This window comes from Pinus tabuliformis, chromosome 9 (genome assembly GCF_031772625.1).
Source record: "Pinus tabuliformis cultivar Carrire ecotype Pingquan chromosome 9, CPIR1, whole genome shotgun sequence".
Lineage (NCBI taxonomy): Eukaryota > Viridiplantae > Streptophyta > Pinopsida > Pinales > Pinaceae > Pinus > Pinus tabuliformis.
The window spans coordinates 730,589,633-730,606,111 of record NC_142307.1 but is presented as its reverse complement, the minus strand read 5'-3'; positions in this window follow the sequence as shown (position 1 = coordinate 730,606,111).

The following is a 16,479-nucleotide window of genomic DNA, read 5'->3' as shown; positions in this document are numbered from 1 at the left end:
TGCAAGGAGAGCATGTATCTTGTCGAACGTGCATGTTGTTGTTGATTACATGCAAACATGGACAATGAGATACAAGGGAGCCCCATTACACTTTCCCAAGATGATGAAGCCCAAATTGGTCGAGCTAAAGGCACGCATCCATAGTCAGATCCGAAACTATGAAGTTCTCCCATAGCTCATCACTAGTTTGCAGGCTTTCCATGCATGGGTATTCAGGAGAATGGATGTTGTTGTGCACGCACATGCGATCCCATCTATTGGGACACTCACTCAGGCAAAGACAAAGGAACAGGTTCGAATGGAGCTTGACTCGTACTTTGACGAGTTAATGTGCATAGCCACCAGCCCAGACTTGGCGATCAATGCAGACACCATGCATCAATATGTCATTGGTCCAGCCGCACTCAGGACAATGATGCACATGTTATCAAACAAGTTGGACAGATGAGCTCGAGCAGTGTACCCGGATGTTATGGAGGCAAGAGTTCATTTCCATAAAGATGTCACCTTAGAGTACACGGACACCATCGTGGACTACCGATCTTGGCATCAGTTCACTACTATCGTCCACTGAGAGGATGTTGAAGAGTTGGTCTTCCCATAGTTGTCTGAGTCATAGTGATGTCTTGCATGACTTGTTCGAGCCTATTTTGTCTCCCCTGGGTACATGTGCAGATTGTATGTAATGTCTTTTCAAGTGGAAGTTCAAGTGTCGATAGTTGGATGTAACAGTCATAGAGTAGATGAAGAGTCATGAGGGTAGATGAACTTTCGCAAAGGGGAATGTCAAGGGCCACCCCACCCTTTGCTATATATAGTCCCTCATAACTCATTGTATAGGCTTTTGGTCAGCCAAGCTTACGATAGGAGTATATTAGAGAAAGCTTGGATAGTATTGTAATGAACCTTAGCTTCTCCACTGTGCAGAGCTAGTATATCTCTTTGGAGGAGCAGGCGACAATGACTGTAACGTTCCGCTGTTGGAACTAGTGGTTGGTCATGGTTGTATTGTATGATTGAAACTTACACTTCTTAATATAACAGAGCCAGCCCGTTTCATGCATATGTTGTATTGTATTTCAGCTATCTTGTTTACTCTAAATGATATATGTATCTATTTGCTTACGCATGCATGTATATGTATGTATGAATCTTACTGAAATAGGTTGTTGGGTTAACCATCACTTTGGATTGCTAGCTTACTTTCCTTCAATTTTGTGGTGCATCTTTTCTCATGTGTTCCCTTCTTAACTACATGCTTTCACAGGTTTCCAAGGGGCACACTCACCTCACCCTCCGTGTGTTAGAACCGCTCATGCACCTTCCTTGACTTGCCGCATATGTCACACTACCAACAGGGACATCTTACTTGCCTCTGTATGAAACCACGGTCAAGTCGATACTGTACGACCCACTACTGGGACTCCTACACCAAACGGTTTGAGGTCTAATTTTGACTTCTTACCTGGGAGATCCCCTGACATGTTGGCGGGTCCAGCACCGTCAACAGGACAATAAAAACATTTTCTATATCTGACCAACTACAAGACATATGCCAATATGCCTCCTTGGCCAGAGTTTAAGACAATTAGAGGAAGGTTATAGAACAAACATAAGGCATATAGGACTAAGTCTCAGTACTAGCGATATATTGATTAACACAACTTCTGGATCTGGTACAACAACATTAGTTTGGGAAACTACTCCATGAATCTTATAATGCGTATTTATTCGTGAGCATTGCAGTGTTTGTATTGAGGGCATCGATGGTTGTTATACAGGGACATTAACCATTGTAGGATTGAATAACACAAAGATCATATTGATTAATTATTGTAGAGCTATGAATTTGTTGAAGTTTTGGTACAACGAGGTTTTGATATGCAACTTGTGCAGTGTCTTGACTTGGCATTGTGATTGAGCAAAGGTAGTTTTGGTGAATAAGTGTTTGAAGTACAATGGTTAGGTTGAGTAATGAGGCTTTCAACACTTTATAGTGATACACATATCGAGCAGAGTAGAAAAACCTTCATTATAGTTTCTTTATATTGATTTTTAGCATAGGGGGATCTAGTCTAAAAATTGTGAAATGTGGTCCACTGGTTGTTTAGGGTGGCAGGGTGGTGCAAGGTAGGTGATTGAAGTCACCTTTAATTTGAGCCTAAGAACACTTCAAGGTGGAAGGGTGGCGTTAGGGCAAGTTGTAGCCTGCATAGGGCATTAGAGTGCTCGTCCAGTTGCAGCTCGTACACTGGGTGTTGGAGCATCTATCAGGTTGGACCCTGAGATGTAGGGAATTGGAGTGTCCTCTCTGTTGCAACTAGTAAACAGGGTGTTGCAACATCCTACAGGTTGGTGCCTATAAATCATGGGGTTGGAGCTGAAAACTTGATATAATAATTTTTTAAGACAAATATTAAGAAGCATTCGGTGGTTTTTGAATCAAAGGTGGTTTTCCAACTAAAATGTATGTGTCTACTGGCCTGATTATTGGCCATTGTTGAATGGTGTTGTTTACTATTTATGTTGATGAAATATTAAAGATAATTAATTATCTAAAAGATTAAAAAATACTAATTGATAAAAACTATCGATTCACCCCCCCCCCCTCAGTATTTCCAACAATTGGTATCAGATCAGGTTCCTTCAGTAGCAACTTAACAGTTGGAATGGAGATCTTAGAGTACATGGATTGGAAAAGTCAAAGAAGCAAGTTGCAAAGCTTTCAAAGGAAGTTCTAGGTATTGAAATAATTCCAGATCATATTAACGTTAATAATAGGAAGGAATCTCCCAAAGAAGAAGATGAAGAGATGAACAAGATCGAATTTCAAAAAGAAATTATATGAGTTATGAAGGAGCTTAAGGCTGAAAAAGAAAATGTCAAACTTTTGAAATCCAAACTGAAGATAGAAAAATAACATGCTAGAAGCCTCAATAAGAAGAATGAAGAATGAAATGAGATAATCATCAGCCTTAAAGTGCATTTGGAAGAAGCCATAAAGTTGAATAATCACTTAGAAGAGAATTGAAGAAAGTAACAAAGAATGGAAGAACACGGAAAAGGAAAATCACACACTCAAGGAATAAGTTGCTCTCTTACAACTCCAAGCACGGGAAGTAGAAAAGAAAGAGAAAGACCTGCCAAGTAAATTGAAGGAATTTGATAAAAGGTACTTATCTGAAGTTGACCATAAGCAAAGGGAACGAGATACAACTATTGCATATATAGACAAGCTTGGGAATTAAAATGAAAAATAGAAGGAATAGATACAAGTTCTCAACAAACAAGCAAAAAAGGTCACTCTTCTAAAGCTACAAATAGAAGAAGCAGAAAGAAGAAGACAAATATTGAAAAGTAAGTTTCAAGAAGACCTTGCTCAAAAGCAAGAAGAACTTGATGCAGCTCTTAATGAAATCAACAAGTTCAAGGATTGGAAAAAAGAACACTTGCAGGTTATTGACAAGAAAGGTCAAGAATCGGCTCAGTTTAAGATGAAGGTAGAAGAAGCAAGTAAAGCTCCATGTGATAAAGGCACAACCTCCAAGGATTCGCAAGGTAAGATTGATGAAAAGACTAATCAATATGAAAGTCCGAAGAAGATTAAAAATGTTGCAAAGAATAATGTTGAAGAAATAAATGACAAAGGTCAAAAAAATAGTACACCACCACCTTCGAGGAAGAAAAAATATATAAGACCATCCAGATAAGATAACTCATTCAAGTACGCTAATTTGTTTAATGGTTATTGTTTTTCATGTACTAAATTTGGGCATATGGCTAGGAATTGTAAAGCTTATGACATGTATAATTATCAAGGGCAATATCAAAACCCTAGAAGCAAGTTTGTAGGATAACAAGATAGGTTTAACAATGACTTTGATAGCAAGATATATGTATTCAGACCCAATGTCGAATGTTACAAATGTCATAATTATGGGCACATAGCCCAGGATTGCAGGTGCAAGATGGAATCAACCATGAATCATAAATTTAACATTAGTTACATGAAGGTTTGGAGAAGAAAATAGGTACAAGAATATCAAGCATATAAGAAAGTCTCAGTAGTCATGCTTTCAGGATTCATAAGGGGAAAAAAGCATGAAGAATCAACATGTGCATTGGACGATGACAAGATTTAGGAAGATCCAGCCAAAAAGTTTGGTGATACATTTTTTTGAAAATTTTGGCTTGTTGACTCATTGAATTTTGAAGAGGGGGAGTCTATGCAGTAATGTTTGCACGTTTTTTCTATTGAAAGGTCTATATTTGACATATGTGAAGTATTATGGCCAAAATAACAACTTCAAGTCAAATGTGTCAAGTTCATGACATTATAGTAGGTTCAAGGAGAGAAGAAAGGTTAAAGGAATACAAGTCCACAGTGATTTTCATCTCCTTAAAATCGAAAAATAGGAATATAGGTATATCATTTGAAGAAGTCAAGGGAGTCATCAACATTGTGAACTGGGGAAAAATAAGTTTATAGAGCAAAATTACTAGAGGTCTAAATTATGGAAATCCATATGAAGCATAGCATGACAGGGGGAGATTTGTTGTTGCAACAAGCATTGAGGAAATCATTTCGAAGACTAACAAGTATCTTGCAGGAAGAGAAAAGAAGACATTTCATCGGGGAGAAGCATAGACAGTTTGCAGGTCCATAGAATCACGCAGATTGTGTGGGGCAGTCACCATTTTCCATTGATGTCAAAGGCAGAGAGAATTCAGGATAATAATGTAGAGGAATGAAGTCAGGGATTTTTACTCGCAGACGGAGTATGTGTGTTTCCATCAATGAAAAAGGGGAATATTATTGAATGGTGCGATCATTGATGTCAACCTTGGAGTTTGCATTTGACTAAACATCTGTCATTGATGCCAAACTATTAATGAATGCTCTTATATTTGTCTAGATTACATCAAGTTGGAGGCTCCATCGTTGGATGGTTGAAAACCCTTGTTCTAGGGTTTAGGTTCCTTGGACTAAGGACGTACCTTGAACTTGTTCAGGATTTTTGAATCAGCAAATCACTAAGGTTTCCTTGGAGATCCTCATCATTGGATTATCCTCGTTTAAATGTTTCCAATTATATGTGGCATGCCCCGAGAGGCCTCCTAGATTAAGAGATATTCACATTTGAAGTTGACGACTGCAGTTAATGGGTTAAAAACCCAAGGAGTGGTGATATGGAAAATCATCATTAGCCATTTTATCGAGCTAAGGGTTTCTTATCTAGATTTAAGGATCAACCATTGTATGAAGGGTTTAAACATGTCCAAGTGTGCAAATAAGCTGCCCTTAGAATCCCCTTCCTAAGTCAAAAGAAATTAAATCTCAGTAGTCCCATCCTTGGATGTCAGTCTAAGTAAAGCTCAAACTTTCAAGAAATCCATTTTCCTAAATATCCTCCAATGTTCATCTTTGCAAGTTTTCTCTCATGCCAAAAGAAATTATATAATACCATTGATTAGTCCTCTTCATTATGTACTTTAACAAAAATATCTATAGTGATTATTACTCTGAAATTCAGCTCCTATATAAAAAAACGAGACATATAGGGTTAGGTTTTCTTGTTGTTTATCTTTGGTTATTTGGATTCATTTGGGAGTTCTTGTAGACACACTCACTCAGCCTTCTAGGGCAATAAACCTTGGGTAACAGATGTCACTTGTCTCCATCATTCTAAAGTATTGAATCTATGTGGTTAGGGCATTCATTTGAGTCCTCATTATAGGACAAAAAATCCTATTATAAAGTCAAGAATACTGTTCGAAGGGTTATTTATTATACGTTATAGGACAACAAAGTTGAATAGAACCTTGACTCTCTATTAAGGAAAAATTGCGGCAAATTTTAGCACTTGAATGCTTCAACTTCTCTGAGGAGCCCAATTCTTGACATCACAGATCAACAAAGATTGGTTTTCTTTGCATATTATAGTCAATGAAGTTCAAGAGCCTAAGGAGGTCTAAAATCAAAGTTATTATAGATATTTGTGTGTTACATTGACAATTCAACTTGGAAGGGTTTTATGATTTATAATAATCAACACATCTATTGGAGTTGTCCTAAATCCATCTGAGCACCAAATCAAATTCATCTAGATTGAAGTGACATCCTCATGCCACATTTGTATCAATACAAGGATCAGGCCATGACATTGAAAATGTTTTTTAGAACTCTCAGTGTGTTAAAGTCGACCTTATGATCAATTATTGAAACCTAAGTCTCTATGATTGCTTAAGATTATGTTCTCATCATCTTGGAAGATAATTTTATTAGCATAAGGACTCAGATCTCTTTGTGGAAGAGACACACTTGCTTCAAAGATCAAATCGTGGATAATTTTGTCGAGGCCTGTTCATATTTGTACATGCTGGAAACCTCTATACTTGAGCTGACATACAAAGGTCACTTTAAAGAATCCAAGTAGCGGTTTGGTTCATTCTCTTTAAAATTTTGTAGCCATAAATTGTATAGTGTTTGCTTGAACCACAGTAAAGGTAAATTCTTGAGTATAAGTCTTCAACAAACAAGGTTTGTGAAGCTTGACTATATTTGAGCAAGGAATTCAATATACATACACATATTTCTACAAGGCATGTATAAACAACTACTATGTCAAGTGTCAACTTGTGATGACATAGCAACATGTTGTTCCTTGTCTATAGTGAAGTAGGTATCCATGTATATACTTGTTTGTGCATGAAAAAATAAGTCGATTTTTGCACTGAACTAAGACGACTTGAAGGTGTAAAGAAAAAGTAGCACATGTGCAATCATAGTCACTAAAACAATACCAACATAGTTGAGCAATTAAGAGTCCCAATATCCCCTATAGTGACAATCTAGACGGTACGGGCAAACCATTGATAATGTGAAACTTTGATGATTGTAGTGTTTGACAAACAATGTATAGTTACAACCATTATTAGTACCCTTACAGTGTGAGTTTGCAATTCAATATTGATGATTGATTATGATGTTCTTCTATTGAACTGTAGTAAACATGTCGTATAACAATCATTCTACTCTATAATAGTAGTAGGTGACAATAGTTGTGTACATCACGTGACACATTGTGATATGATGATAATGTGACTTGTATCACTATTTCATGAGCTACAATTTTGATTGTTCTTGTTGTACAACCATTAATGACACAACAGTGACATTACATGCCAAGCAATACCTTGAGGACAATAAAGGCATTTTCTATATCTAACCAACTACAAGACATATGCTAGTAGGCCTCACTAGGCGGAGCTTGAGACAATTATAGGAACGTCTTAAAATAGACCTAAGACATCTAGGACTGAGTCTCAGTACGAATGACATATTGATTGAAACAACTCCCGACACCAATACAACAACATTGGCTTGGGCAATTTCTCCTTGAATCTTCTAATGCATATTTATTTGTGAGAATTAGTGTTTGTATGGAGGGCATAAGCTGTTGCTATACAAGGACATTGACCATTGCAGGATTGACTGATACAAAGATCAGATTGATTACTTATTGCAAAGCAGTGAATTTGTTGAAGTTCTGGTACAACCAGGGTTTTATATGCAGTTTGTTTACTGTCTTGATTTGGCAATGTGATTACGCAGAGTCAAGTTTGGTGAATAAGTGTTTGAAGTACATTGATTAGGTTTTGTTGTGAGACTACAAGTACTTGACATTGATATACATACTGAGCAAAGTAGAAGAACATTCATTACATTTTCTTTATATTGATTTTGAGTGTATAGGGATCCAATCTAAAAATTGTGAAATGTGGTCCACTAGCTAATTAGGGTGGCAGGGTAGTGCAAGGTAGGTGATTAGAGTCACCTTCAAGTTGGACCCTGAGAACACTTCAAGGTAGCAGGGTGGCGCTAGGGTAGGTTGTAGCATGCACAAGGTGTTGGAGCATCCATCCAATTGCAATTGGTACACTAGGTGTTGGAGCATTCGTCCAGTTGCAATTGGTACACTGGGTGTTGGAGCATCCATCGGGATGGAGCCTAAGATCTATGGAATTGGAGCATCCTCCCAGTTGCAATTTGTAAATAGGGTATTGGAGCATTATATAGGTTGCAGCCTAAATCAAGTGGTTGGAGCCTCCTCCAACTAGAGTTGAAAACTTGATGTAATTGTTTATTAAGACAAATATCAAGAAGCGTTTGGTGGTTTTTGACCCGTAGGGTGTTTTCCACCTAAACTATTTGTGTCTACTATATTGATTATTGTGCATTGTTGAATGGTGTTGTTTACTATTTATGTTCATGAAATATTCAAGATAATTAATGTTCAATAATAGAGTTTAGGCTTCTGTGATCCATATTAAGTTAGAGAAAGATTTCGGCGTAAATCACATGAAGAGTCATTTGTCGACGCGTTTCGAACCAACCAGTGTGGTTCATCGTCAGGACAAGATGAAGAATACAGCTAAGCTAGATCTGTTTTCTTCATCTTGTCCTGACGATGAACCACACTGGTTGGTTCGAAACGCGTCGACAAATGACTCTTCATGTGATTTACGCCGAAATCTTTCTCTAACATAATTAATGTTGTGAAAGATTAAAAATAATGATTGATAAGAAATATTTATTCACCCCCTATTATTACCTCCAACAAATTTCGATGTAAAGCCTGAATTGTTATTTCATTTAGAAAATCAACAAATTCAGACACCAATGTACAGAGATGGTGTTTGTAAGAGTAGCATTGTTAAAGAAAAGGAGGAGCAAAATAAGTCTTTGTATTCTCTGATGCCACTGATGGACTTAAACACAATGGAACGTAGCATCTGATAGGCATAAATGGATTCCGAAAATGTTCTTAAAGAAACCTCCAAAAAGATCAGAGAATATTGTACTTCAGAATTTCCTAATGCTTTATGGCATAGAGAGTAATATTTTGTAAATATTCCCTATGATCCCTTGTGCTGTAACATTATTTTTCCACAAAAATTTCCACAAAAAATTGTAAATATGTTTTATTTTTTTTCTCGAAATTTATATTAATGATATATATCCTATAGTTTATAAAGTGCTATATGTTAAATAAAAAACACAAATAAATGTTTTTTTGCAAAGTATTTGATTATATTGTAAATAAAGCACTTGCATAAAACATGTGCTTCTTTGCACGATGTAGATGTGCATGCATATATCAATGGATGAGGATCAAAATCGGACCCCCCCCCCCCCCAGTAATATCACAAGGTTTGAGGTCACATCAAAGCATTTTGATGCAAATCATAATTTATTTCGAAAAGTTCAAAAAGGTGTAGTGTGCAGCAATCAACAAAGGTTATATTGGTTTGTTCATTGGGTTATTTATTGTGTTGGGAGCGATAAAGGTCTTTGCACATAATCCCAGCAACATGGCACAATCAATTCGTTAATTCACTGGGTAACATCCACTTTACTCTCTCACTTCAGTTCATATAGATTTTCAACGTGAGTCAGAGAAAGAGTCAGTCTGGTAAAACTCAATCCAAAATCCCAATTTCCTCTACCTCGATTAAAATCGATGAAATGCCTTTAATTGATCTAGATGCTAAAATTGTAGAAACACAATGTGAATTCAACCTCTATGAGCTAAGAAATTGGGCATTCCAAAGATTCCAAGACCGTAGTGATGACTTTTCCCTTTGGGAATCTTTCCTACCCCAATTTGTATTTTGAATGACACCATCATTTTCTAGAATTTGATGTATGGTGTTGAGAGAGATTTTTTCCTAGTAAAAGAGTTGTGATTGCTAAAAATGAAGATATTTTGTTTTATATCACTTCTGAGTCGATTTTATAACCTCTACAGGTCTTTTCTCCTATTTCAATTCATTCATTTTCTAGTGAAATATTGTTGGAAACCTATCAAAAATTAACCCCCCGACCAATAACTTTCATATTTGAACCATTTTACTAAAGGGACCTAACATTCCCCAACAAAACCCTCCTTACCCTTCAAATATCTTCCCAGAGATTTCCAGACAAATTATATCAATGTTGTGTTGTTTATTATTATATGAAATGTTGTGGATGAAGTGGTGTTAGGTTTTCTATCAACTTTGTTTCAAGGAAAGAGACCTTCTATGTACTTCAATTTCAGTCAGTATCTCTCAGACACCATTCATGAATAATTTATGAACTTTGGAATTGTAATATCCTTTAAACATCAATCAATTTTGGTGTATTTGTTCCTATTTCATCAGTCAAGTAAGTTATTTCAGATACAACTTCAAAAGAAGGATATGCAAGGGAATTTATGGTCAATCTTTCATTAGACATCTTTGGTTAGGAAACACTCTAAGGAGTTTTCTTTTTCAAACTTTGTGGATCAATTTTTATAAATGTGTTACAGTATATTGAACAATAGTGAAGTCCCAAGGGTTTTACCAGAGATCTGTTGAAAATGCAACAAGAAAATCCTCATTTAATTTTGTCCCTTAATTAAATTAGGAATAAAATTGTAATTCCACATCACATGAAAACTTGTATTAGTTAACTAAGTTAATTTGACTTAGTTGGCTCAGTTAATTTGAGTTGAGGGTCTAACTTGAGGCATGTTGAGTGTCTCCTACATTATAGGAGCCTTGGTTGAGTTTATTTTGAGTTGTAATTAATTAATTCAGTTAAACCAGTTCCAATTGTTGGAGGAGCTAGTGGGAGGTCTAGTATTGTGGTGTTCCTGCATTGATCAACCAGTTAACTAAATATTCACTCATAATAACTCATGCGTGTTAGATTTCAGAGTTACCCAGTTGAGATTGGAGTTCGGGGACAATGTACTATTAGCTGTATAATCATCTGAATCGTATAGGTGGTGCATGCAGTCAGAGGAAGGCCCATGATGGATTGCGCAATTTCTTTGAGGAATTTCCACAATTAATAGGGGGATAATTCCCAAGAAAACAATGCAAGGAAATAGGGACTTGGGCAAGTAGAAATTTGTTTAAGTATTGACCTAGACTTGTCTAGGAAGATGTGAGACAGATAGAGATAGTGCAGAGGATGCTCTGCCTTGAGAAAAGCATTGTAATCTTCTCATATTTTCTTACTAATGTAATATACAAATAGCAGGGGTTTTTGGCTATGGTTTTCCCCAGGAAATCATTGTGTAATGTGTTGATTGAATACTTTCTCTTGTATGCATCATGATTTTTCGATCGTTTAATTGTTTCCGCTAATGAGTAGAGTAGATTCAAGTCTATTGTCTTAGTGAATTACAATTAGCTGTTTGAATCTACAAGGAATTTATACAAGATCAAACACATATTACAACTTAGTGAGCAAACATAATCAGGAGATTGGTATTTGTTTCAAAGATTTACTAAAACAAGGTTACATGGATGAGAGCTCCCTCCATATCGTTTACGAGTCTTTCTCCCAATGAAAATCTTTTCACTTGAATTTACAAGACAAATTTTGAACATTGATCATATGATTTTTCTACCAAGAAAGAAAGAGGCTCTTTTCAAGCTTAAGGCACAGATAGGACCTTTTGTTGTAAACACCAAGGAAACTAATAAATAAGTTGATTTGGAACAAGTTAAATTTACAAAGGTAAAGTGTTGGCCTTATGATCCAATTGGTAATATTTCATCCATCTTAATTCAACAATGTTCTACTCCTTATGTTCATTCACCAAAACAAAACATTACAAAATATGCTAATAGAGAATTATGGGAAGAATGTACCCTAGAATAATTACCAGAGCAACAAGAGATAGAGCAGTTTGTAAAACTTAATGTTTTAGCAACTCCTTAACAAAGAGAAAATAAACTCAAGAGGATTATTGAAGATATTCCACGTTCCACTTTAGATTTAGAAGGAGCAAATTTCATAGTGTACAAAACGCAAAAAGTAAGGGAAACTGAAGAAGCAATGTCTGAGACTATGTCAACACAAATATCTACACCCTTAACAGTTGTTTTTTCAAGTGAACCTTGTAGAAATTAATGTGTAGATTCAAAACTACTCATGAAATTTACTAAATCGCAAGACTTTGAGTTACTCTACTGATATGCGGAAGTTAATTCACCATCTAGGACACAAATCATAGACATGAAAAATGAAACATCACACATGCACATATATTTATCTATGGGAAAGCAACTGCTCAAAACCCCCTTCCTATTTGTATTGCATTAATCAAAGAATAGAAATGAAATACATATGCTTACTCAAGCTTGAGCACACCCTACATGTGTATAGTCTATCCCTCTGCCTGACTAACTGACTTTGGCCAACACTTAGCCAATTTTAAATCCCTTCAAGCTCCTATTTCCTTGCATTCTTCCTCCAAGAAATCGGCCTTGGAATTTCCCATTATTGAACTATGCAATTCTTCTAGGTCCTTCCTTTGACTGCATGCACCACCTATACACATGGGAATATGCTACAACTAATAGTATACTGCCTTGGAATCTCCATCGTAACTAGGTAACTCAAGTTCTCTGCATGCAACAATTATTTTGGGTTGATTAATCAGTTAACTAGTTGATCATTGAGTTTGGTTGAAGTTACACTTACACAACTTGACCTCCACTAGTTCTTCTGATAATTAAAACTAGTTTAACTAACAATAACTCAAATTAACTGAAATCAATTGCTAAAAATTAGTAGTCAATAATATTCAACAGAACTCAAGCTTTCCCAACTTGAATTCATCGATTTAAGTGAGTGACAAGTGCCATGTTACATCAGTTAACTACCTCCAAGAAATTTGTTGAAATAGAAATTTGAATTTTCTCTAGTTTGACCAAGGCAAAGTCAAACTGAGATTTTCTTGTTGCATTTTCAACACTCCCTCTCAGCAAGAAAGGGATTATCAACCACCCCTATCCTACACCTATGGAACTCGAACTTCCCTCTTGACAAGGCCTTTATCAAAATATCAACATCTTGTTCCTCTGTCAGAATGTACTGCAACAAAATAATTTTCCTTTACACACAATCCAGTAGATGGTGATACCGGATATCAATATGCTTGGATCAATTGTTAAAAACAAGATTTTTAAAGAGTTTGATGCAACTTTTATTATCACAATAAATCACAGTTGTATCCAACATTTTACCAAATAAGCTAACAAGTATCTTTCTCATCCAGATGGCCTCACATGTTGCTTAACTTGCAACCATGTATTCTACTTATGTGGAGCTGAGTGCCACAAATCTTTGCTTCTTGTTGTACAAGGAAACCACTATGGACCCAACACTAAAAATTTCACCTGATGTACTCTTTCGGTCTGATGGACTCCGTACCCAATTTTCATCTGTGACGTCATGCAAATTCACTCCCTTTGTCCATCTATACCATAGTCCAAACTAGGTAGTGCCTCTAAGGTACTGTTGAACATGCTTATCTACCCTCCAAAACAGTTTCGTTGGCCTAACCATAGCTTGGCTCAATTGGTTGACTGCAAAGCACATATCTGGTCATGTGCTCACAAGATACATGACTAAGCCCACCAACTACTGATAAAAAAGCACATTCAATTTCTCACCTGAAGTGGCGTCCTCTTTCCTCCAAATTGTCACTAAAGGAGTCTCCATGGGTTTGCAAATGTCCATATGGTCGCCAGAGGAGTTTCCATGGGTTTTCACATGTCCATGTGGAACCTCTAAAGCATCTCATTGGCATACTTTCCCTAAGAGAAACAGTTCCCCATCACCTTGCCATACTTCAAACTCTCTTGCAAGGTCCTCGTTGCAAGATCTAATCGATTGCTCAACACTAGTCAAAATCAAGTCATCAAAATATAAAACAATAATCGACAATTTATCTTCTACCAAAATATGATAGAGTTTTGCATCCACTTCACTTTCGTGAAGCCCAAAATGGTGAGATAGTTATCGATCCTGGTGTACCAATCATGGGGTGCTTGCTTGAGACCATACAATGCACACTTTAGTTTGCACACATGAGGCTCTCAATCAAAAGACTTTAAGCCTTCTAGTTGATCGATATACACCTCCTCCTCAATAAATCCATTGAGGAATGTTATTTTAACATCCATTTGGTGAATCTTCCACCCCATCTATGCATCTAAAGAAACGATTGATCTAATGGATGAGTACCTTGCTGCAAGAGCAAAGGTCTCCTCATAGTCAATCCCCTCAACCTGAGAGTACCCCTTGGCCACAAATTTGGCCTTGTACTTTTCTATGCTTTCATCTACTGCATGCTTCACTTTAAAGTTCCATCTCAAACCCAATACTAATTTGTCTACTAGTTTTTGTACCACTTCCTAAACATTGTTCGTTACAATGGATTCGTACTCCTTCACCATTGCATCAACCCATACTAGTTTCTTTATTTCTTCCTCGAAAGAGGATGGATTAGTCTCTACTAGCTCACATTAGTGCCATGTAACCAATGTACATATCTAGTGACCTTATTTGCCTACGGTGATTTGAAGGAGCACCCACATTCTCCCTAACATCCTGCATAAGTCTCTTAGCTTCCCTCGTTTCTTCTTACATTCTTTGGATGGTTCTGCTTGAATTGTTGTCTCCACTCTCTGCTCCTCAACTTGTGGCTACTACAAAACATCCTGAGGCTCCTCCTTTGGAGCTAAAAGATCCTCCTATGGTGGGATATGAAGCTCCCTCTCAAGAGAGCACACCATGGTTTTGCCTTCATCAAATTTTACATTCCTTTACATAACTATCATTCTGATTGATGGAAAGTACACACGGTAGTTGTGGAGAGTTTCGATGTAACCCACAAATACCCCCAACTATATTGTTGGCTCTAGATTATTCCTTAATTCTTTGGAGACATGGTAATAAATAGAGGCTCCAAAAATCTTGAAGTGCAACACATCTGACTTCCTCCCTGAGAAAGAATCCTGCAATATAATCATGCCAAGAATTTGATGAGGACTCTTGTTATGAAAATAGATCATTGTGTTGCATGCTTCATCCCATAAGTGCAAAGGTAAGATTTGGTCATGAAACATTGCCCTCGTTGCTCCCACAATGTTTCAGTTCTTCCTCTCAGCCACCCCATTCTGTTGTGGGTTGTGGGGTGTTGTCGACTCTCATCGAATGCCTTCTTTTGCACAAAATTTTTTAAGCTCAATTGACATGTACTCACCTCCATTATCACTCTTGAGATCCTTCACCTTCCTGCTTGTTTCTTTCTCAACTAGTGCCTGAACTCCACAAACTTATATAAAGTCTCATCCTTCTTCCGCATGAAGAAGATCCAACACTTCCCTAAGAAGTCATCAATAAAATTGACAAAATATTTGTACCTTGTAGTGGAGGTTGTCGAGAAAGGTCCACAAACATCAGAGTGGATCCTTTCAAGGACTGCATGTGCTCAGTGATTCCGATCATGGAAAGTGGCTTTTGTGTACTTCCCCAAGCTAAAACCTTGCATGTATCATGTTGCTCTATTGCTCGTTTGGGGAGGCTTGTGGTTATTTTTTGCATGATCTTCAAAGCGCCATGATGCAAATGGCCAACTATTCTACGCCAAAGTTCACTGAAATCGTGGCTATGCACCTTCTCCGCTTTTGTGCTCAAAGCAACACAATCCTCCACATCAATATTGTGGAGGTTCTTCACACGAACCCCGATCTGCTTCACCTGTCCCATGGTTATGTGTCTCAGGAATGCTCTTCCTTTTCTGAAGATGAAATCATAACCATGGTCTTCCAAAACTACAACAGAGACAAGATTCTTCTTTAGATAAGGAACAAACATCACATCCTTGAGTCTGAGATGGGTTCCCAACCCCCTCTGAAAGGTGATTGTACTGATCGCGTTCACATTGTAGCTTCCATCATATCCCATCTCGATGTGCATATGGAGATCCTTATCCTCTAAATCAATAAAAAAATCTATATTCTATGTCATGTGGAATGAGGCATCGTCATCTAGGTACCACACACTCCCCATAAATGTGTTTTCCATGCATGAAATGAGAGTAAATTCAAGCTCAATCTATGAAGCCAAGGCTTAACCTACTGCTCTTCCTGAGGTCTTATTTCTTGTCTTCTTGTGTGGTGTTGTAGCGGCTACAACCACCCTTAAAAAGTTTGGCCTACATCCAATTTCAAAGCCTCCTTTGAGAGTGTTACTTATGATTGCACACACTCGGGTTCACTCCGTGAGCTCGTGTGAGTCTTTACACCCACCTTGCTTGATCATTTCACCCAAGCTTTTGTATGTTGATGTCAATGTCATGCTTGCGACCATGTTCTGGTCATGCTCAAGGTCTTCGCTTCGTGTGTACATGTCTTCACTATGAAAACATCTTTCGCACTTGCACATGGAGTCACATACAATGTTGTGAAAGTGTCATCGTGGTAGACCAACGATCAATCACAATTGTCGCGCTTCTCGCTCACACCGTTGATCAGTCATGTTGAGCATGTGTCTGGATGGTTTGAGTCGTCTCATAGTCAAGTCATGTAAGTGTGTGTTTGCAGGATCACATATGCATCTTTCACTCGCTCACAAACTTAGCCATT